The sequence below is a fragment of the Phascolarctos cinereus genome, unplaced genomic scaffold, assembly GCF_003287225.1.
Source record: "Phascolarctos cinereus isolate Bilbo 61053 unplaced genomic scaffold, phaCin_HiC Scaffold_726;HRSCAF=1367, whole genome shotgun sequence".
Lineage (NCBI taxonomy): Eukaryota > Metazoa > Chordata > Mammalia > Diprotodontia > Phascolarctidae > Phascolarctos > Phascolarctos cinereus.
In genome coordinates this window covers 10,104,082-10,128,092 of record NW_027556098.1, presented here as the reverse complement: position 1 = coordinate 10,128,092, position 24,011 = coordinate 10,104,082, and the positions used below count along the sequence as shown (strand labels likewise).

General features: G+C 36.2%; 1 protein-coding gene and 1 pseudogene across 3 annotated transcripts in view; both read right to left on the bottom strand.

Moving 5' to 3' along the window:
• The window catches only part of ARHGAP6 (Rho GTPase activating protein 6), a 672,203-nt gene that overhangs the window by 176,405 nt on the left and 471,787 nt on the right, over nucleotides 1-24,011 (bottom strand). The window lies entirely within an intron of this gene.
• On the bottom strand, nucleotides 14,924-23,877 carry LOC110221556 (eukaryotic translation initiation factor 2 subunit 3 pseudogene; annotated as a pseudogene).

The following is a 24,011-nucleotide window of genomic DNA, read 5'->3' as shown; positions in this document are numbered from 1 at the left end:
CCATAGCTCAAAATGTCCAAGAAACTCTGGATACTCTGTATGAAAACCTCTAATAAATGCAGACAGCTTTGTACTTATGAATGAATGGGCTGCGTTCCAAAATTCCTAAGTATGTTAATTGTTTTGAAACTCAGGATGTATATTCGCATAGTAACATTGTAAACAAGAGCAACTCTAACAGCTGCCATTTAAATAGAGCTATATATGACTTGAGAATAACATCTTAATCTAATCTCTCAGATTCAGTTTTCTCATCTGTCAAAAATAGCACTTATCTCTCAGGCTTATTGTAAAGATCAAAGGAGATAATATGTGTAAAGCACTTAGTAATTTTCATCATCATCATCACCATCATCATCATTATCATCATCATCATCAATCCTAACATCAACCACATGGGAGAAGATAGTATAGATTTTTTAATGTAGAAGCTGTAAGTTCCTGTGTAATCCTGACTGTGGATCCATGATTTTCAAATTGTTTCTTTCTGGCTGCTTACAGTATTTCCTCTTTCACCTGGTAAATTGGCTACAATATTCCTTGGCATTTTCAATTTGGGATCTCTTTCAGGAGGTGATTGGTGGATTTTTTGAATGACTAATTTACCCCCTGCTACTAGGATCTCAGGGCAGTTTTCCTTGATGGTTTCCTGAAAGATGTTGTCCAGGCTTTTGTGTTCATCATGGTTTTCAAGGTAGACCAATAATTTTTAAATTGTCTCTCCTAGACCTATTTTCTAGGTCAGTAGCTTTACCAATGAGGTGTTTTACATTTGCTTCTATTTTTTCATTCTTTTGTTTCTGTTTGACTGATTCTTGCTCTTTCATAGAGTCATTAGCTTCCACTTGATCCATTCAAATTTTTAACAAGTTGTTTCCTTCTATTACATTTTGTACCTCCTTTTCCTTTTGGCCCATTATATTTTTTAAGCAGTCCTTCTGTTCAGTGAGTTTTTGTGCCTCCTTTTCCATTTGGCCAATTCTACTTTTGACAAAGTCATTTTCTTCAGTTAATTTTTGTCCTTCCTTTTCCAAGCTATTGACTTGCTCTTGCATACCTCTCATTTCCTTTCCCAATTTTTCTTCTACTACTCTTATTTGACTTTTAAAATCCTTCTTGAGCCCTTCCAAGACGGCTTTTTGGGCCTGAGACCAGTTCATATTCCCCTTTGACATTTCGGACATGGATATATTGACAATGTTGTCCTCTTCTGAATTTGTGCCTTGATCTTCCCTTTCCCCAAAATAAGAATCTATGGTCATTTTCCATTTCTACTTTCTATTCATGGTGTTTACCTATTTCTTGACTTTAAAAGAAAATGTTGAATTCTCATGCTGGAGCAAAAGGGGCACTTACCCAAGCTTCTTTTCCAGCTCACCTGAGTCTGACACTTGAATGTCTGGTTCCTGCTGACCTGCGTTTTGCATAGGGATGTTTCGTTGCTAGTGGATGTCTGTCAGCCTGGAGCTTTGCCTTCTGGAGCTGTACCTCCCAGAGTTGGCCAGGTAATTTCCCTACTAGAGGACACCATTGCCTGTGATAGTTTTCCACGCTGGTGACTACTAGTTACCCTGCCTATATTGAGACTCTCAAGGGGGTCCTGGTGTTGGCACTTGCCTGCTCCACCAATTTGGGTCTCAGGATCTCCCCCTGGCATGCTGAGATGGAGCTTGCCACTGGCTTTCTGGGAAACCTCCAGTCTGTACTGCTCCCCTTCCCCCATAGGGAGAGGGGAATTTCCTATTAATCCCCCAAGGTTCCTGGACTACAAGACTGCTGTACCCTGTGTTTTTGCTGACTCAGGATTTTTCCTTGGTAATATTTTCTGGGCCTTCAGAGGTCAATGAGGGAGGATGACAGCGACTTCCTTCTTAATCCACCATCTTGGCTCCCTGAAGCAGGAGTCTGATAGTACAGATTTCCCCTCCCCCCCCATTTCTTAAGGTGAGGAAAATTGAGGCAAGGGAAAGGATCAATATCACAGAGGCAGTAAATGACAGAGTAAGGATAAAAAGGGGAAAAGACTAGCTCACAAAAACTATTTTACCCCAATGGAGCTGAAGTTTAAGAAGATTCTAAATGTACTATAGAATTCAACTGTAACCACATTTCAATGGGGAAAGCATTTGCCGTGTGCCTAGGACACCAGGAATAACTCTTTTAAGTGAAAATGAGAAATCTCCTTCCCCCAACCTTCTCATCAGTTAAATGGCGAACTTGGGTGGCTTTGAGGCTTGAGCCATTGGCTTCCAACTTGAGCTCACTGAATCTACTGATATGAAGCAAGGGAATAAAGGGAGGGAGAGATGGTGAGGATACCTAGGTGTAGAACAAGGTTAGACTGAGAAGCAGGAATATCCTTGTAAATGAGAGCTATATGTATCTGAAGCCAAGTGAATTTGAGGAATTTGAAATAGAGAATGAAGGATCAAAAGCTCCAGCCTCTGAAGGACCCCAGAGACACTTTCTTTTCTTCCAGGAATGACACTTTTGGTTCTTTCTATATCAGGTCCTTAAAGGCTTCTTTCTATAGTTCTTACCATTCTCTATTTTTCATTTAAACGGAAAATTCTTTCGGGGTCTCTGGGCATACAAGCATGGTATCTTATCTCTTATGTATTATTATTATTATTATTAATAACTACCAGTATTTATACAGCACTTTACATTTGCAAAGTACTTTACAAGTATTATCTCACAATAACCCTTGGAGATAGGTGCTATTATTATCCCCATTTTACAGATTAGGAAACTCAAGCCCAGGGACATTAAATGATTTGCCCAGTCTGAGGAAGTGTCTGAGGCAGGATTTGAACTCTTGGTACACTGTTGTTCAGTTTTTCATTCATCTTGTAACCTTTGCAGTGATTCCTAAGCCCGTGTTAACAAGACAAACTGCACTCTAATAAACATTCCAAGTTTATTTTATCTGGAATTTTGTTGAATTTAATATTAAATTAAGTTATTTGCATCATATGACAGGGTGTAGGAGTGTGTACTTTTCTTTTCTGGATTTATTGCAAAGTGATTTATCATTAGATTGTTTTCTTAAAGAGGCAGTAACAGTTTCTGTAGCTTTTGTAAAATAGCTATTCAAAATAAGGTTTACACTTTGAACACCGCAAAAAAGAAAATCTGCCACTAAATGACTGACCAGGTTTTCAACCCAAAGCTTCCTCATGGATTATCACTGGATCAGATTCTCAATCTACTGTACTTCATCCTTAATATCTTATAATTCTACATAATTAAATAATTGAGGTGAACAGAAAAATGAAATATATTTTTGGCTCACAATCATATTCAAATTTGTAAACACTTGGCTCACCAACCACACATAGATTGTGTTTACTTGAAAGTTGTATTCTAAAGCATTTGGATCATTGAATCAACCTAAAAATAATACTGCCACAAAACCAACACAAAATAAAGGCTGCCTGGATTCCCTTATATATTTCTATTGGCATTTCAGAGAACATACAGCATAACAATTTTTCCATTTTCCCAGAACAGCTGAATTAGTGTTTCTTTTCCTCCATGAGGAATTTTCTATGCTTCACATCTGGCTATGGAATGCAAACACTATGGGGTCCATTACTTGTTTACAGAAATTAAGTTGTACAATCACACCAGATAGACAGGGATGAACTTCCCTTAGGTCCCATGTCCAGCGTCAGAGAAGACTCCCTCTCTTTTTCCATGGCTTTCTCCTTTTCCTAAGTACCAAAAGCTTCTAGGTTTTCAATGAAATTTCTTTGTAGTTGCAACCTATGGATAAATATTGAACTTAGGCCATACTATAGAATTTTCCTATTTAGTAGACCACAAAGTTTGTCTACCTAGTAGTTTATTGTCCTGACACCCACCATTTGATGGGCACTCTAATTCTTAAAATTGTGTATAAGCAACTAGTTACATACTCCCTAGCCTCATCCATCCTGAGGGTACTCATATTACCAATGATTTCATTAGCAGCAAAGCTGGCAAAGGCTAGTTATATCGTCTTGTGAGCAGCCCAGGGAACTAACAACATTTCTTTCTCCCCCCAAGCCTCAATTTTACTTCACAAAACATCACATCCTTCCTCACGACTCAAATTATTTTCACATCTTCCAATTTCTGTCTATGCCTATATTTTGTTACTCTATTTCTTGTCCACTTACCACAGGAAAATCTTTCTATTGTTTTGATTTATGAACCCTCCTCGCCCACCCCTCCAAATGAGATGAAATGTAGGTGATAAGAAGGAGTTGTTCTGATGATATGTCTAAAACAAGAAAAGGAAAGTCATAGATTTAGAGGCAATGTTTGGAAAGACTGTTATAATTGGTGTCAGGAGAGACCTACAATTTTTGACACTTATCAACAAACATTAATTATGCCTTACCTTTAAATAGTGTATAATAATATTTAATAATATCTACCTTGACAGGAAGCATGGTATAGTTAATTAGAAAGTGGGTCTTGGAGTCAGGAAGCTCTATCTCTGAAATGTTGAGAAAGTAACCCTGGGCAAGTCAATTAACCTCAGAACCCTAGGCAACTCTTTAACACTACTATATTGGAAAGGGGTTGGAGGGTGGGCACTTCTCACCAAGAACTCTCTACAGTATTAAAAACACAAATCTGGAACAACAATAAGGACTTACCTCATGATTGCTATGGGGAGCAGCTGAGACAGCCTATAGAAAGCACTTTGCAAATCGTTTAAGTATTACGAACTTTATTTATCAGATTAAAATAAAAAGAATTTCCACAAATTTCACTATCTCCTTATTTAATTTTTTTCATAAATACTAGTATCTTCCCTCAGTTTTAATTTTTTTTTCTATCACTGCCTTTCCCTCCCCTATGATTTCAATTCACATAGATATCTGCTGTTGAGTGTTCTTTATGGGAAAGTACTCTATGGAAAAGCGCGTTCGCAGTCCCTAATGATTAACTTACAAATGAACTTTTGGAACATAAGCCATTGGCAAGCAAATCAGGAATAAAGGTTTGGAAACAAAGGAATTTGTTGTATGTCATATATATAATATATATGAATATAATATAATAAATACACGTATATTTGTTTAAATATATGATAACTATGATTACACATGTATAACCTGTATCTATTTGCTTACCATCTTAGGGATGGAGGAGGGCAGCAAAGAAGGGAAGGATAGAATTTGGAACTCTAAACTTTTAAAAAGTGTTGAAAAATTATTTTAATATGTAATTAGAGGAAGTTATTTATATATATATATATGTATAAATGTATGTATACAAAAATAAGTGTATAATTATTTATTGATAATATCTTATTATATATTAATTTTGGAACAAAATAGTTGCCTATAAGTTGGTGAAAGGCTGAAAAAAACATAGAAGGTCCCTGTATTTAGGATACCCTATATGATACCAGAATGTAATGAAATTTTACTGTGCCATAAGAAACAATGAATATGAATGATTTTTAAGATTCATAGGAAGACATAAATGGAAGCAGAATAAAATAAGTGGAATCAGGGAAACAATCAACACACTGCCTAAAATATTGTAAATGGAAAGAACAGTAAAGCAAAACTGAATTGTGTGTAGTGGTAATGACCAAGCTAAGATCTGGACAAGAGATGAGAAAATATACCTTCTTCCCTTCTTTACAGAAGTGGGAGGGTATAGCCATGGAATATTGCAAATCTTGTCAAATGTGACATCTGGAAATGAAGGTGATATAACAAAGCAATTATAAGGGATAAAGGCAGGAATACTATATTTACATTAAAATTTCATTTTTCAAAAATCCTGATTAGGACAATGATATCCAAGGATAAAAGAGGTTTTAATGCTCTAGAAACAATATTAATGCTCACGATGTTCATGACTATATCTGTAATTGCACTGGTATAGATGGCATGCCTACTCCAGGTTGAAACCTCTCCTTTCTCTCTCTACTTCCTTTCTTGTCTCCTTTTTTTTCTCTCTTGGTTCTTCCTCTGTCTCTTTTCTGTTACAGAAAAGAAATTCCTCTACAAACACAAACCAGCACCTGTTCAGCAAGTCACGGTCTTAGTGAATTGTGTGGATCAATGAGAGGCTTGTCGTCTGCCCAGAGAACACAGTAAGTAGGATTCTGACCCAAACACCAGCTTTCCATCTACTATTCTACATTGCCTCTCATCTTACATGCATACATACATATATGCATACATACATACATACATACATACATAAATGGTGCCCCAAAAGTCTTAATGAAGTTTTTATTGTTGTTGAGTGAGTTAGTTGTGTCTGACTCTTCATAACGCAATTTGGTGTTTTCTTGGCAAAGATACTGGTGTGGTTTGCCATTTCCTTCTCCTACTCATTTTACAAATGAGGAAACTGAGGCAAACAGGTTTAAGTGACTTGCTCCAAGTCACACAGCTATTAAGTGTCTTAGGCCACATTTGAGCTAGGGTCTTCCTGACTTCAGGCCCCATACTCTATCCACTAGTGGCTCCACTGGCTGCCTGAAGTTTGAATAACTATGTGTTTACATATTTGCATATATGCACATATATACGTAAACATATTTATGTCTTAGCCAGTTGTTTAAAAAAAATCACATGAAAATGGTGAAAACAAGTTAATATAAATAGAGTAGGCCCTGTGATATTGTAGAACAGAGCTATAAATTTGAGTTGGTCTGTATGATACAAAGTGTGTGTCACAGAGAGTAAGAACCACTCTGTGCCTTGATACAAAAATATACCAACATATTCCCTCCCAAAATGATGTTATCTCTCCTAAATAGGATATCAATACAGACATAGTGCATACATATAGAAGGTGACTAGATCCATGTATGTTTTAGCTGTGTTATTGTTGTTCAGTTGTTTTCAGTCATGCATGACTCCCTGTGACACATTTAGGGTTTTCTTGACAGATACTGCTATTTCCTTCTCCAGCTCATTTTACACATGAGGAAACAGAGGAAAACAGGGTTAAGTGACTTACCCACACATGAATTAAAATGTGATTAAAATCTTACCAGGAATAGTCATTTTTTAACCTGAAAATATTAAATTTAAAATTAAATTTTATTTTTAAAAGTGTTTAAATATCAGTTTTACATTACTTCACAAGTACTAAAATTCAGTCATTTCTTTTCCTTTATTGATCGCCAGAACTTAGCACAGTGCCTGGCACACTGTAGGCATTTAATAAATATTTATTGATTGATTGATTGTAGGTGTCAATAAAGGAGAGAGCTGATTGAATTTTAGACCAGTAGTTCAATATGGCCCTATTATTCAAATATACTTTTTTTTAAATTCACAGCCATGTAACAAGTATCAAAGACTTTATTGAAATTACTTCAATGAAGGCACAAAATTCATAAAAATAATCAAGTGATAAGTTTTGACAATGCAAAAATAAATTGAAACATATATAATGAAATTCTTAACCTCTCCTTCCAATTCAGAGTACATGAATGTGGGCTCTAGAAATGATTTCAAAATACAACAAAGTTTATTCCCAAAGTTTCACAGTCTGTGAAAAAGAACCAGGAAATGGATCTTCTAAAGCATGGATATGACGTTAGCTCAGAATCAGGAAATCTGTCTTGATGATGAAAAAAAAAAACAAACCCAACAAACGCTGGTTTAAACCAGCAGAACTCTCTGGATGTGAAAACTATTTTGAGCATTTCATCCAGTTACAAATCCTAGAAGCAAAGTCAATTCTTGGGAAGCTTTTGCATGTCTTACTCAACTGATATCAAATCCAGGTATGGCAAATAAAGTGTTTAACTATCTTACTTCAAAGAAATATTTTTGTAAGTTAAATTATAATGAAAAACCCAGGGACACATGGAAAGAAAGCAAATTGTTTTGGTCTGTTTCATGTTACTTTAGCCAGCCTGCCACAGAAACTCATGTGAATTTGCATGCATTGCAACCAATAGGACTAAAAATATCTTTGAAGAGCCTTTGTGGAAAGTTAACCAAGGTCTCATTTTGAGGAAATTCTGCTCTCCATTGTCCTGGGTGGCTTTCATACTGCTAGAGGCTGTTTCAGGTTCACCCTTACTATTTGGACAAGGGTGGTGCAGTGGATAGAGTGTTGGGCTGGGAGTCAGGAAGACCTGAGTTCAAATGTGACCTCACATACTTACTAGAGGTATGACCCTGGGCAAATCACTTATCCCTGTTTGCCTCACTTTCCTCTTCTGTAAAAGAGCTGGAGAAGGAAATGGCAAACCACTTCAGTACCTTTGACAAGAAAACCTCAAAAGAGGTCACAAAATGTTGGACCTGACTGAAAAATGACTGAATAACAAAGGCAAGGAAGGCATCATGATAGGCTCCCTGGAACACAATGACAAAAGTAGAACATTTGCTGCCTTAAGGAAATTTGTATTCTACATGAAATATTTGACACTATAAAGATAAGTATAAGGTAATTTAAAAAGGGAAAGAGCATTTACAGCCTGAGGGAATAGGGAGTAGGGAATCCAGGGAAACTTGTGATGTAGGAGTGTCTCACCTGTTTAATGTATACCCTATTGGCCGTTTAAAGGGGTAGGAGGCTGTTTGACTTCCTTGTTCCCTCAGGCATAAAAAAAAAAAACCTCAGCCTATGAGATAAACAATCCTTCCTACTCCTTCAGAGTGCCTTTCTGCCCTAAGTGACCATGCCCGGATGATTGCAGAGGAAGAGAGGAATTGGCATTTAATCTGAACTACTAACTTGTTGACCTTAGAAATTGGATGCTTTTTATCCTTTGTTGTTTATTGCATTTTTGACTCATTAAAAAAATTTTTTTCCCATTCTAACCCCTAGGTTGGATCTCTAGACCAGACTGAGTTTGATTTGGGCCAACATAGCTTCCTCTAAGGCGTGGCACCTGAGCTTAAAGTATAGAGGTGAAAGGTGAGTGCACTGCAGGAATTGGACCCAGGCAGTGGGCAGGGAAAAATGGCAAAAGGTGACCAGCCAGTCCACAGGATGGCTAAGTAGCTCAATTTGACTGGCATGCAGAGAGGGTAAAGAGAATGATAAGAAACAGATTTGGGAAAGGAGATTGAAGTCACATTTTGGGAAATTTTAAATGCCAGGCTAAAGAGTTTGTATTTTTATTTTAGAGACTATTAATAGAGTGCTGCCAAAGAAAGGGGTATGGAATAGTGGAAATAACAGTATTTGGAGTCAAAAGATCTGGGTTTAAATCCTATCTTGATCCCTTACTTTAATCTTAAGTAATTCACAGCCTTCTGAGCCTGAATGTCCTTATTGGTAAAATAATAGTAATACTAATAATAAGTTGGCCTATAAGGCCTCTCAGGTCCCTTTTAAAAAGAAGACCTATAAATTTAAGAATCTGAGCAAGGAAGTGACATCGCTAGACCTGTGGCTTGGAAATATTACTTTGACAGTTGTCGTAAAGCTCTCTGGGAGACTGAAGAGACTAGAAACAGAGAAGGCTATTAGGAGACTATTTGTAATAATTTAGCCAAGAGGTGATAAAACCTTGAACTAGGGTAGTATTTAGTAGAAAAAACTCCTTTACAGCTCTAACTCCTAGGTTTCTACCCATCTCCCAGCAGGCTGCATACCTGCAGACTTCTCCATCATGCCCTACTAACTTTATCATCCTAGATGACTATAGCCCTGGAATTCACATATTGGGAATACCATTTGCCCTGAAGACCTTTTTCTTCGAATGGATGGCATCTCCCAGAATCACCATCTAAGGAGAGTGCCAGGCCTGGAGTCAGGAAGGCTTATCTTCCTGAGTACAAATCTGGACTCAGACACTTAGTAGCTGTGTGCTACTGGGCAGGAAACGGTAAGCCACTCCAGTATCTTTGCAAAGAAAAGTTCAAATGAGGTCATGAGGATTCAGACAAGTCACAACAACAACCACAACAACAAGAAAACCCTGGCCATCTACCTTTATTTCTCCCCAGGCTACATTCCTCCAGACTCCCTCAGGTACCTTCCCGGCTACTCTTTAGCTTCATTTTAGATGTTGTCTTCTCCATTAGAAAGTAAGCTCCTTGACATCAGGGGCTGTTTTTCTCTTCCCTTGTACTTTTATCGCCAGCCATAGCACAGTGCTTGGCACATAGTGTTTAAGAAAAGCTAGTTGACTATTTATATACAAATCACTAATGTGCTAAATAGAAGTAATACTTGAACTTTTTTTTTGTTAAAGTAGGTCTCATAAAGCCTTTGCAACATTTTCTTTGTTTTTCATATGTGCTATAGTATATGCCTGAAGTAAATTTAAAAAATATTATGAAATTCCAAGTATTCCCTAATTTTAGATTGACCTTCCTCCTCCATAGCTTTGCTAGAGATAATCTCTCAGAAGTGAAGCCTCCTCAGGGGGTCAATGGTTCTTGTTAATAGTTCTTGATTGCTGCTTTCAAAACCTTCCCCTGCTCAGACCGTTTTTAAGTACTTAGCAGAAAGAACAGTCTGCCTTCAATCTGAACTGCTTGACCTTGAAAAGCTTCCAGCTTTTCTTGTCTCTGGGCAAACTCGTGTAATAGATTGTACCCTTTGAAAGCCCAGCCAATGGGATAAGGGGAAGGAGGTCAGGAAGGAGGAGCTCCCGTTTGGGTATAAATAAGCCTTGATTTCTGTACCAAAATCATACTCTGTGGCCAGAAATGCAAGAAAAGGAGGGTACCCTTTTTCATGAGAAAGCAATAAACTCCTTTCTACTTTCAAGGTATCTAAGTCTTTGTTTTTATTTTTGAGTAATTGGGCTCTGTCCCACACAGCTTGAAATTAATACAAACATTTTTGGATGTTAATTTTCTCTATGTTGAGTTTGCATATAATCTTTTGGAACCCAAGGCCAAAGACACAAAAGATACTCATAAATACTTGTTAGTTGACTCATAATATTACCCCAAACTCTGTTAAGCTACTTTAAAACTATGTGTGCAAGTCCAAGGGCAAGAAGACCTTGTAAAATATATTGTTTGATTACTCACGATATTTGAAGACACAAATGTACAAGTTGAGTGACTGCAATTAGGATGGGCCAAGTGAGATTCTGAAAATCTCTAACTATAAAGAGGACAGACACATGGATATGGCAGAAACACAAGAACCTTTTTCCTCTGATTTCCCTCTTTTCTCATTTCCTCCCACACCTCTTGGACCTTACATTTCCAAACCTGGTAGAGGGCGCAACCTCTGTTTACCTCAACCCTACCCTGACATCAGAATGGCTAGAACTCCCACTCTCTGGCGCCACTGTCCTTACCTCTTATTACTCTCTTCTGGACCCTTTCAGTTCTCTCCAATTGCTCCCCTCTCCCATCATGTCTTATCTCTCTAGGGTGTCATCTACCTTGTGATTTCATCAGCCACTTCAATTATTATCTCTATGCAAATGACTTCCAAATTGATATGGCCATCCGTAATTGCCATCTTGAACTCTAGTCCTGTATTACCAGTTGTCTGATGAACATCTCTCACAGGTCTCTACAAGAATCGCAACACATGTCCAAAACAGAACTCATTATATTTTCCCCTAAACCATTTAACCTCCAAACTTTCCCATTTCTATTGACCCTCTCAGTCACCCAGGTTTGCAACCTTGGAATCACTCCTGCCTTTTCCCTCTGCATCTATCATTATATCCAGATTATAGAGTCTTATTAATCCTTCTACACACATGAGATAAAGTATACAACTAATGTAATGAAAAAAACATAAACTCTGCAAATTTGAAAGTGCTATATAATTCCAAATTATTATTGTTGTTGTTGAAATAATACTAATTATTACTCCAACAACAGCTCTGATATCTGTCTCCTCTTCATTCAAATATTGACTCAACCATAGCTCAGATCTTTATCATTTCTTGCCTTGATAATTACCAATTGCCTCTTAAATGGTCCATTCTCTCCCTTATCTTATCCATTTTTCCAAACAACTGACAAAGTGATATTTCTAAAACATAGACCTGACCATGTAGTTGCCCTGTTTAAAACAAGCAAACAATCAACAATTCCCTGTTGTTTCTAGAAAAATATACATTATTTTTACGGTCTGGAATTTAAAGTCCTTCGCAACCAGATCCCTACCTACTTTTCCAACCGTATTTCATAATATGTAATCCCCTGTTTTGGTCAAATTTGCCCAGTAGCTGTTCCCTGAATATGACATTTTATCTTCTACTTCCATGGCCTAACAAAAGTGTTCCCTCATATGTGGGTGCACACCCTCTTCACTTTTGCTTTGTGGAACAGATTTGCTGGCCTCCTTCAAAACACATCTCAGCTGCCATCTTCTTCATAAAACTTTCCTGATTCACTCCTTCATCCATGCTCTCAATTAGTAGCTATCTCTTCCTCTTGATGTAACTTGAAACACCCCTCCCTCCAAAACTTGGTATATCCTTTGTCATTATTTACTTAGCTCCATATTTCATCTCCTCCCGAACCCTCAGCTAGAATATAATCTCCTCAAAGGTAGGGACTATTACATTTCTGTCTCTTCAGTGACAGCTACATTGCCCTGTATATAAAAAACATTAATGTTTGGATCAAACATACATATACACATATATGTATATATATATATATATATATGTATATATATACATATATAATTAAATATATTTTGAAATTACTTAGATTTAAACAAATAATAGCCACTAAATACTTTCACATTTTACAAGCAATAACTGCCTTTTAGATTGCTTTTTTTAAATCTTCTTTTGTCTTTAAAATAAATCATATATAAATCTCAGGATTACAGAAGTAAAATCTAAATGATCAAATGCCCAAATTATTCCCAGACATGATTCCTATATAGGTTGTTTCTCATGAATTGAAAGCATTTTAGCATTGGGTGGGGATGCAAGAAGAGCACTTGAAACTAACTGTCTTTCCTAGGCACCAAGGGGTTAGGTATTCTACTAAATGAAGCACTAAATAGTCACTGAATATCTAGACCACAGATTGTGTTTGACCATTCCCACATGTAAAATCACTCAAACAGAAAGTCAAGGTAGACAGCACCAAGGTTATTAAAGAGTCTTTCATTCTTCTTGGTCTTTCCATAGACTTGAACTTTTCCCACTATGATATTCACAGCAGTTAAAAACCAGTTTCCAAAGCCATTTAGAAGTAGGCACAATGCTTTTGAAATAGTGAAAAGTACCAAAATTCTTCCAAATGAAATACTGAAAACTACCAACATTCTTCTAAATGATGTCAATAAATTATTGAGAATCTCTTGGGGAGTGTTTGGTACACATGTGCGCTTTTGACTGCTTATGTAGTCTCATTATGGAAGAAAGTCAAATAATTGAATTTGGATTATTACATGTAAACTGTATAGCTTCCAAAGAAATGAAATAATTAAAAATTACACTGTAACAAAATGATGCAAAGGCCCCTTACTTTGCACACCAGTCATGCCCTTAAAAGTCACATATTAACCGAATCCTATTTTAAATGGGCTAATGGAGTTTATTATTTTAAATAATATTTTGGGGAACATTATGTAAAGCAAATAATTGCTTCCTAATATTAGTTTAAATATATGTATATTTGTACATAATTTATATCTCTCATTTATCTATATTGATAAGTGCAATATTATGGAGAAAGCATTAGTTATTGATTAGAGAGCTAGCCCTAGAGCCAGGAAGACTAGGTTCAAGCCCTCCTTCTGATACCTGCTAATTATGAGACGTTGGCAAGTCATGTAGCCTGTTAATGCTCAGATGTGCATCTGTATCACCAAACAGAGTTTCCTTATCCCAGAGTCATCTATAGCAAATAAATCATAGGTCCAGTCCCCATCCCTGTATATGGGTGTCTATACATAAGGATTTCCTTCAAGCAGCACATACCTAAAAACTAACTATCCTGTAATACTAACTAATATATTCAGTATCATTTCTGGATTCTAGATCAAGATAAAATAGAACAGTGTTCTATATAAAACTAACAATATTATATTCTATAATTACTACTCAAGGTCTTTTCTACTCTAATTTAGAGATTCTGATTAAAGTACCCATAAATACTTCTAACCTGAAATGTGAATCCATCTGTATCAGAATAATCTATCTGGATTGTTTCCTGATGGATACTTCTCTTCCCTCCATTATTTTACCTTCAAAGCAAGCTAAATTTAAAAAGAAAACAAAAAAGAAACCTCTAAACAATAATTATTCCTCAGCTGCACTGTAAACATGTATTGAACTAGTTACCTCTTGTGGTGAGCCTCCATGGAGAGGAAAGGAGGAATCTTCGTAAATATGTAGAAGGATCACTGCATAGAAAACTGGAAGAATACTCTAGTAAGAAAATCAGACAACATTGCCATGGAAACCATAAAATTCCAGGTGGGTGGCACAGCTAGAATCAATTGTATGCAGTCGACGGTGTAAACCAGCAAATGGGAAGCCCACTACCCTTCCCTCTTACCAAAAGCCTATGAAAAGGAATAAACATAAATCTATTCCTCTTTAGAAACCACAAGTTAATGTTTTTCTTCGATCATATGGTTTAGTTCAGAGAAAGCCGTAGTGGAAAACGATGACGTCAAGTGCTTAAAAATCTAGCCTCTTGTCTTCCCCTATGTAGCCTCTGCTATGGTGTGCTGAAGACACATTGAACACATACATAGCCTCAATTCTGAACTGTCATTCTGAACCTCATTAAGCATGACTATCAGGGATGCTGTTGATCCATGCTTTGGTTAATGTTAAATTAGACATAATTGGCTTAGAGCTTATTTCAATAAAGCACTTAATATTCAGATTCTTTTTAAAAGGAAAATATTCAGTAAAATATCTAGAGAATTTGCTTTCAGGATGAGGTTGATATAGCTATTCAAAAAGTACAGAACTTTCAACAAATTTGAGGATTGAAGACAACAGCCCAAATTAACCTATTAGCAATGGTCTTTACTAAATAGTTTTAAAATTTGCATAGTTATACACAGTAATTGACATGAATACTCTAATATATATTATATGTATACATGTATATAGCTTAGATAGATAGATATTTAGCTTGGTCTTCAAAAAGTTTTATTTATTTAAGCATTTTACTGTTGAAACAATTTTTGAAGGCTAGGATTATTCAAAGAAATAACAAAAAATAAGAAAAACTTTCACAGGTTTTGTTAAATGTACTAAGTGAAGATGGCTTAACTTATAAATATATCTTAGTTTTGAACCTGCAGTGATGCATAAAATAAACATGTAGTATGAAAATGACTAATTTCTGTTAAAATGCAGAACAAATCCACAATTATGTCAATTTTTATATTTATTACACACACTGAGTAGTATTTTAATGACAGAGGTTAAATTTTCATTACAAGAAATGAGAAAACCATCCAGTGTTCACTAAGTGTAATGAGCTATGAAATTATTTCCCCATTATCATTCTGAAAATATGCCCCTAGATTTAAGCTGAATCTCCTTGCTCAGCCAAAGTTAGGCACTCAGTAATAGTTCTTTAGTCATTACCTACCATTGACTTGATTGTCCCTCTTCTTCTTATCTGATCCCAGCCAGTTAAATTCAAACATTTCTCAACTCTGACTCTCCCCCCTATTTCCCTTCACTCAGGATTAATGAGAATGATCTTGCCTAAATCAGCCTTTATTGTACTGACTTTTCCTCCAGTAGACAAGAAGCCTATGTTCACCAGAAGCACTTCATTCTTGGAAAATTTTGCACTTTTGCTGCTTTTTTGTCTCCTTCAGTGTATACACCGAAAAGTTGTCTAAGCGAAAAATAGGAAATGTCCAATTTTGTAAAGATTTCAGGCAGCACTCCAGCTGCACTGAGAACCTGTCCCACCATTCTGTCAGCTCATCACACATCTTGATCAATTTTCGTTCCAACCCCAGTAAGAAATCCAGGCACAGCATACTGAAGATCATTATGCTCTGCAAAAAGTGATATGATTGTGGAAAAGACTGGCTTACACATGAGTTTTCCTTCACTATCTTTAGACAATGCCAGACCTGACGTTCAACTCCTAAGCCACCTTCGATATTCTTTTGAGACTACGACTACCAATCGTGCCACCCTTAAGATCATCAACTTCACAACCAGGCTTGTTGATGTCAAAAGACTGAATAACAGTAAGTGTGGGTAGTCTCCTGGGGTTACTGGAATTTTCTCACTATGTATTCAGAAACAACTTTAGTATTATACTTCAGCTGAACAGAAATTAGAATAGGACCTCCCTCTGCAACTGTATCTTTTACAAATGCAAGGATTTGTTTATATTGTTCCTTAGCCTTGCTGTCTTTCACCAAATCAATTTTGTTCAGTAGAATTAGAATGTGTTTCAATTTCACAATTTCCATGGCAGCTAGGTGCTCCTAAGTGTGAGGCTGAGGACATCACTCATTACCAGGTATTGACAGTAGGGCTATATCTATGATTGTTGCACTGTTCAGCATGGTAGCCATCAAAATAGCATAGTGACATGTCTCACTAACTTGAAGTTTCCCTAAGTTCCGGGAATGTCTAAAGGAATTTCAAATGTGCTATTTCCACAAGATTCGGAGCATTCTGGCCGAAAACAACTTGGGTCATCAAGTTTGTAAATCTTAGCATTAGCGTACCCCAACTTAATGTTAATAGTTCTTTCAAATCAGATGGTTTAAACTCTAGAAATAGCTTTTACTACTGATGACTTTCCATGTGCTAGATGGCCAATTGTAGCTATACTGATTGTAGCTTGTCTGCTAATAACTTCATGCGAAAGCAGAGTCAACTTGGTGGTCAAGTCCTGACAAGATCTCAATAATATTTTTCAAAAAATTTTCGTCAAACAATATCAATCTGAAAAGTTTACAGGAATTGGTAATCTTACCAGTAGTTTTTTTCCCTTTAATTAAAAAGATACGTAAGTTATTTCACCATTAAATGGTAATGTTAATCAATTAAAGTTACTTCAACCAACACAGCTAAGCACAAGATACTAACTAGTTACTTGATCCTAAGTCTGAATCTTGGCTTTTCCGGCTTTCTTCAAGTCTCAGATAAAATCCTACCTTCTGCAGCAAGTCTTTCCTAGTTCCTTCTCCCCATCCTATCCCCATCTCCAGCACTTCACACATTTCCTTTTCAGATTTTTTTTTACCTACTTTATATATTTCTCAAATGTAACAATATGAATTCCTTGAGGACATTCAGTTGTACTCCTTGCCAGAAATGCTGCCCAACATTGTCAAACACATCTTGGTAAGCATGCAACTCTCTTCTTTATGCCTAATTGGATATTAATAATCAAAAAGCAAAAGATATATCTACAGCAACATTTTAAAAGTAATCATATAATTTTAACAGATGCATGGGAGTGATCATGTCAGAGAAGTCTTAAGAATTAATTTTTCTCTACTATATTAAAGGACTTTATTTTACGAGCAACAAATGGTAAACAGTGTAATTTCAAATGCTCTGTACTATTTCATCAACGGTGAAACTGTAAAGCTATGTTTTACTATTAATTATCATTTGGGAAAGGCTGCCTGATCCCTTTTCATATGCATCAAAGATGATCTTCATTATGATCTAGCTAGTGTATAATCCACAATAATAGATAGATACATAAGTGGAAATGTTAGGTAGGACCACTCTTAATTATTTGTACAAAAAAGCAAACATAGTGCCAGATCTAGCACTATGCTCTGCTCATAGAGAATACTTAATGTTTATTTAATTGAATTTAAATACTTGTCCCATATCACCAGGTACCCAAACCTAGTTATGCTACAGTGAGGAATACATCCTTGTTTTTTATTCAAAACATCCTTTTGAGGGAAGTTTAGTGAATATAAAGGATGCTAGAACATAGACATGAGAAAGAAGGCAAAAAGAGGAATAAAATCATTATTAACTGAACGCCAACTTCATGAATTTAAAAACTTAGGAAGATAGTGAAATGTAAAAGTAGATGTCTTAGAGGTCAATGATAATTTTTTACTCCAGAATTCAATAAAATATAGTGATCTTAAACTGCAAAATGTAACAAAATACTACTTCCTCTGCTTCCGGGATACTGAATCTTCTGTCATCTGAACCATGTGAACTCTATTCCTTTAGAGTGGTGAACAAGAATCAAGTGTAAAACAAAACAAAACAACTGATGACTTCCTCCTACATTCTCACTTTATTTTTAAATTTGTTTTTCCTTGTCTGCACTTCTCTTGGTGCTATTCCTGTAATTATATGATAACCTCTCACATCTCAGAATGTCTTTTGTCTTATTGTGTTTTGCATGACTATTTGGATTAAATGAGTTATAACCAACTTCCTCCCACCTCAGCAATGTCTACCTATCTAGGACTTGGCTAACCTTCATCCCTAAAAGTAAGTCCAATTGATGAACAGTTCCAAATTGTACAATTACAAACAAGCTCATTATATGCAGAGGTGAAATAACTCAATAAATTTATCTAATTAAATTTTCCAATAATTATAAACACAATTAAAAAAACTATAGCCATTACACTTGGAAAAAGTTCTGTTTAATTGTTTCTGCATTTATTTTCTGCATTTTGAAAGCATTGTAGGGTACATTTATCATTAATGTCTATGAGTATTGGCACTGGTTTCTCAAAAAAGGTGTTTCATTCTGCTGCAAACTTCTAGCCAAGTATTTCTTTAAAATTTGTATTCTTTACAATAATAAGAGGGTAGGGGAAGATTTCCATATAAAAACTGACTGACTCGATTGCATCTTTCCTACTCTTTTTTTTTTTAACATTTTCTTGATAGAAATGGAAGTAAAAACACACACGAATGTTTTGGGACAAACAGCAATATAGTTCAACAATCATAAAACTTTTGTTAAACGCCTTCGTTGCAAAACTGCAGTGCTGTTAAGGACTTTTAACTTTATCCCTCAAAATGACGCTTACACTTTTTTAATATTAACATTTTTCTGGTATTGCTATGTGATTACAAATCATGGAATACCATTATCTAAGCAATATCTAAGAATTAAGCTTATATATTACCTAAATAGAAAATGTCACATACTTTAAAATTACATGAGAATAATAGCAAGGATAAGTCAAATCCATAGTTAGGGAAGAATTCTTAACCAAGCAAAGGATAGAAAGTATCATTAAGGTATATGTGTATCTATATATGAATATATACATATACATATTTCTGTTATATAAAATTGACTTGAAGAAAATCAATGGATCTAAGATAAAAAGAGACAGTGACAATCAGGGGAAAATATTTCATCAATATTACAGAAAAAATTTCTGGTAAAGACATGAAATCTAAATTATATAAAGCATTGATACAAATATATAAGATCTTGATCCATTCTACAATATGTATTATTAAAGAACATGAAAAACATTTTTTAGAAGAAGAAATAGAGAAGATCGATAGGTATATAAAATGCTTCATATCACTAATAATGAGATGCAAATTAAAATAATTCTGAAATTTCCCCTCATAGCCATGAAATCATCAGTGATGATAAAAAAATAAAAATATTCAATGTTTGATAAGCAATGAAAAAGTAGAAAATATATTGCTAGTGGAGCTATGAATTAGTCCAACCATTCCGGGAAACAATTTGGAATTATGAAAGGTCACTAAACATTATATTACTGGTCATATAGAAGAATAAAATCAAAGACAGAAAGTTCTTGTATATGATAAAATATTCATACCAGAATCTTTTATGGTTACAAAAACTAAAATAAAGCTGGAAACAAGGTGGATGCCAGTTCATGAGGGAATAACTGACAAAACTCCAGCATATGAATTTAATGTAATATATCTGTACTATCAGAAATAATGAGTATGACACATTCAATAAAACATGGAAAGATCTGTATGAACTAGTATGAAGGCAACAGAAGTTAGAGAACAATATACACACAAATATTACTGCAAAGAAAACTAAAGTGAATAAAAGGCATCTGAATTCACATTTGGGCAATTTAGTGCCTCAACAGATAGAGTGACAAGCCTGCAGTAAACAAGAGTCATCTTCCTGAGTTCAAATGTGACCACAGACACTTACTAGCTGTCTGACTCTGGGTAAGTCACTTAATCTTGTTTGTCTCAGTTTCCTTATCTGTAAAGTGATCTGGAGAAGGAAATGGCAAACTATTTCAATATCTCTGCCAAGAAAAGCCAAAATTCACATTAATTGCTGTGAACAATCTTGGTTCCAGAAAACGGATAATGAAAAAACACAAATCCTTCTTCTCAGGACAGCAAATAAATGTGTGACTTTAAAAGGAAGTTGATCAGTCATTGAGCAAGAATGAAAAGTAAATTGCGGGTGAAACTGCAATTGACACCCTGGACATGTCAAGAGATCTAGAGAAAAGCCTTTAGGTACACACACCAAGGAGTGATTATGGGAAGAAAACGATGAGAATATCACAGGATAAGAAGGCATCGAGGGGTTACGGTCTGCCTGGCTAGAGAGAGCACCGACATTAGATCACAGATCCATTGAAGCATCGCCGAATAAGGCAGAGACAAATGTAAAACCAAATATCACAGAGTCTTTCAATACAGAACACACCTGTCTACTTTGCCTTAAACAATACAGAAGGGCATTTTTGTCCAGAGTTGGCCTATACCCTGGGCAGTAGTGCATAGAGCACTGGGCCTGGAGGCAGGAAGTCCATTCTTTCAGAGTTCAAATATGGCCTCAGACACTTAACCCTGTTTGCCTCAATTTCCTCATCTGTAAAATGAAATCTGGAAAATCACTCTAGAATGTTTGCCAAGTAAACCTCAAATGAATTAGAAGGAGCTGGGCACCACTGAAAACAACTGAATGACAGGCCTATACCCTCTCTGACATACTCAGTAGAACTATAACTGGATAGGTCAGTGTGGTATAATAAAAAGAATGGTAAATTTGGAGTCAGAGGACTTGTGTTCCAATCCTACCTCAACCCTTTGCTATCTGTATGACCTTAGGTAAACTACTTAATGTCTCTAGAACTCAGTTCTTCATCTGTAAATGAAGGGGATGGAATAGATGACACTTATGGTCACTGAGGTCATAGCCCTAAATCAGTGCATGTTTCTGGAAACCAAGGCCTTGGTCCCAAACACTGAAATTTAGAGAGTGCTGACAGCAATAAAAGTCCTTCAGAAATACAGAGGCAATTTTAGCTCTTAATTATGGACTATCAGGTAGTGGATAGAGTACTGGGCTTGGAATCAGGAAGACTCATCTTCCTGAGCTCAAAACTGTCCTCATACACTTGTTGGTTGTATGACCCTGGGCAAGTCACCTGACCCTGTTTGACCCAGTTTCACATTTGCAAAGTGAGCAGAAGAAGGAAATGGCAAACCACTCCAGTATATTTTCCACGAAAACCCCACATGAGGTCACCAAGGCTCAGACATAATTGAAATGACGGCACAACAAATGAAATCTTCTTGGGATACTTTTTGGGGGATAGTGATGGTGGTGAAATTCTTGGTCTTATGAGTACCTCATGTAAGAATTCCTTAAGTGGAAACTTCTTTACCACTACAGATCAGCAACAATATACTATCTAAAGAGGGTTTCTTATTCCAGGATAAACTCATTAGTTACTATATTACATTGCCTTACAACTCGCTTATCAAAAATAATATGTGGGGGCAGAAAGTTGGTGCAGTAGATAGAGCACCGGCCCTGAAGTGAAGAGGACCTGAGTTCAAATCCAGTCTCAGACCAAACACTTAACACTTGCTACTTGTGTGACCCTGGGCAAGTCACTTAATCTCAATTGCCTAAAAAAAAAAATTATTAATATGTGAAGGCTGATTAAGGGTAGCACAGGTCAGTAATCTCCACTACTAGTGAAGGCTGAGGCTGGTGGATCTCTTGAGTCAAGGGGACTGCGATGTAGCAGGGCTAATCCAATGGGGTATCCATGCTAAAACCAGGACTAATATGGTGAGCCTCTGGGGCAGGACTATAAGGCTGCCCGTGGAACCTCACTCTCTTTTCCAAAGTCACTGAAACCCAGTGGCAAGACAAAAGTCAGGACAACTGGTGATGGCCCGGGATGCCGTGGATGACATTGGCATCTTTTATGCCTGAAGAACCCCAAACTGGCCCAGATCAGAAAAACACAAAGTTAAAACTTCCATACTGGGGTTGGGTATCATGGCTAGGTCCAAGAGTGACCAAAGCATTTCCACCATGGGCTAGAGTGACCCAACTTTAAAAAAAAAAATCACTTAAAATAGGAAGCTACCAGATGGGACACTTCTTTCCATTTCTCCTCTGGGAATCTTTCCCAGTTTCACTGAGGGCAATTTTGTATCATTTCTCTGGGCACAAAAGTTGCCAGTGATAGCTCTGCCACTCAATTTCTGTTTTCTCAAATACTGTGGTGTTATAAACAGCAGATGTCAAAAGATGACCTTGAGATCTTTGAAGTCTCTCTAATGACTAAAAAGGGAAAATGGAAAGTAAAGCTCTTAGCAGAGCTCTCTGGAAATTTGACAACTGTTCATGCATTGAAAACTCCTATTGAAAATAAATTGCATTTGGCAAACCTATCCAAATAGCAAGTTGATAAATGTGTTTCATTCTTTCAAGACCCCACGACATCAATTGTGTGGGATTTGATTTGCAGTTTAAATATCAATGTGAGCATTATATCTATGCAAGTCTTCCATACTTATATGATTCATAATGATTCTGTTTATCTGGTGGCTTGCACTGTAAATTTCTCTCATTTTTAATGAGGAAACATCTAATAGGGTTCTGCCTAATTAAGCAGAGGTTAGTGGATCTCTTTATGTATCACAAATGTCAATGAGTCACTTTAGAATGTATTTTGAAATCTGGCAAATTAACTAAAAAAATTTGGAAATTAAGCTTTTTAGGAGGCATCCCTTAAAGACTAGAGGAAGTGATTTTTGAAAAATAAAAAATACTTTACATAGCAGGAGATTATTATTCAATGGAACCCTGTTGTGAGCTTCACTGTTAAGCAAACAATCTAATTTACCTATTTTTACATTTAGAATTTCGTACATTGTTTTATTATTGCAATTATGAGACATTCCACTGGAATTTTTATGTGAACTAAAATACAAAACTAACCTATGTTATTTGGATATTTCAGTAAGCTGAATGTTCTGAAATTTAGATTATAAAGAAGTTACCCTTTACAAAAGCAAACAGTGTTAACAGTTCTCCTTTCTTAGCAAACAGCAGAAAAAAAAGATACCTATTTATTTCCTTAGAGGGGGAAGCATGAGACCACTTGGCCTGAGAGAAAGAAAAGTAATGACAAGTACGTTGTCCTGTGGGTCGGCTGTATTTGTATGCATAAGTGGACAATATTAAGAAATTAAAAGTGAAGGCAGGAAGAGGCTTCATTCTTTATCCGTTGACTTATTTATAGAGAAGGATAGCTGTTTTTTCAAAGTTTTCCTGTGGCTGATAACATCATTTCAGAACATGAAAGAACAGGCTTGAGTTTAAATCAAACAAACAAAAAGAAAAAAAACATGAGCAGGGCAAAACTTTTCTTTGATGTAGGGTAACAAACAACAATATAAGCCTTCATCCACCAAACCAATCAATCCTTTGATAGGAGGTTGATCATTAGGAGACAGGATCTTAATATGGAAATTGTTTCATCCTACTGTGTAATTTGCTAGTGCTTTGCACTTAGTAAGTATCCAATGAGTACTTGTTGAACTGATATTTACTTTGAATTCTTCATCGAGAGCATATTAAAGGGAAATCCATACGACAGGTTGTCACTGAGACCATTTGCCATAGAAGAGGGTTTCAGCGGTAGAATGAAAAACTGACGAGGACTGGATATGTCATTTGCTGAAATACATTTCTGGCTTTCTCGAATGCTCATTTGATACCAGGCCATGTATAGGGGATAGCAGGATTCTCCCCAGTCCTTCCACCAGAGAGTATAATTAGCCAGATTATTGAGAAAATTAAGCCATAGAAACCAAGTTGGTGTTTCATTGGTCAGGCAGGTCAGTTGTGGGCCAGGTAGAA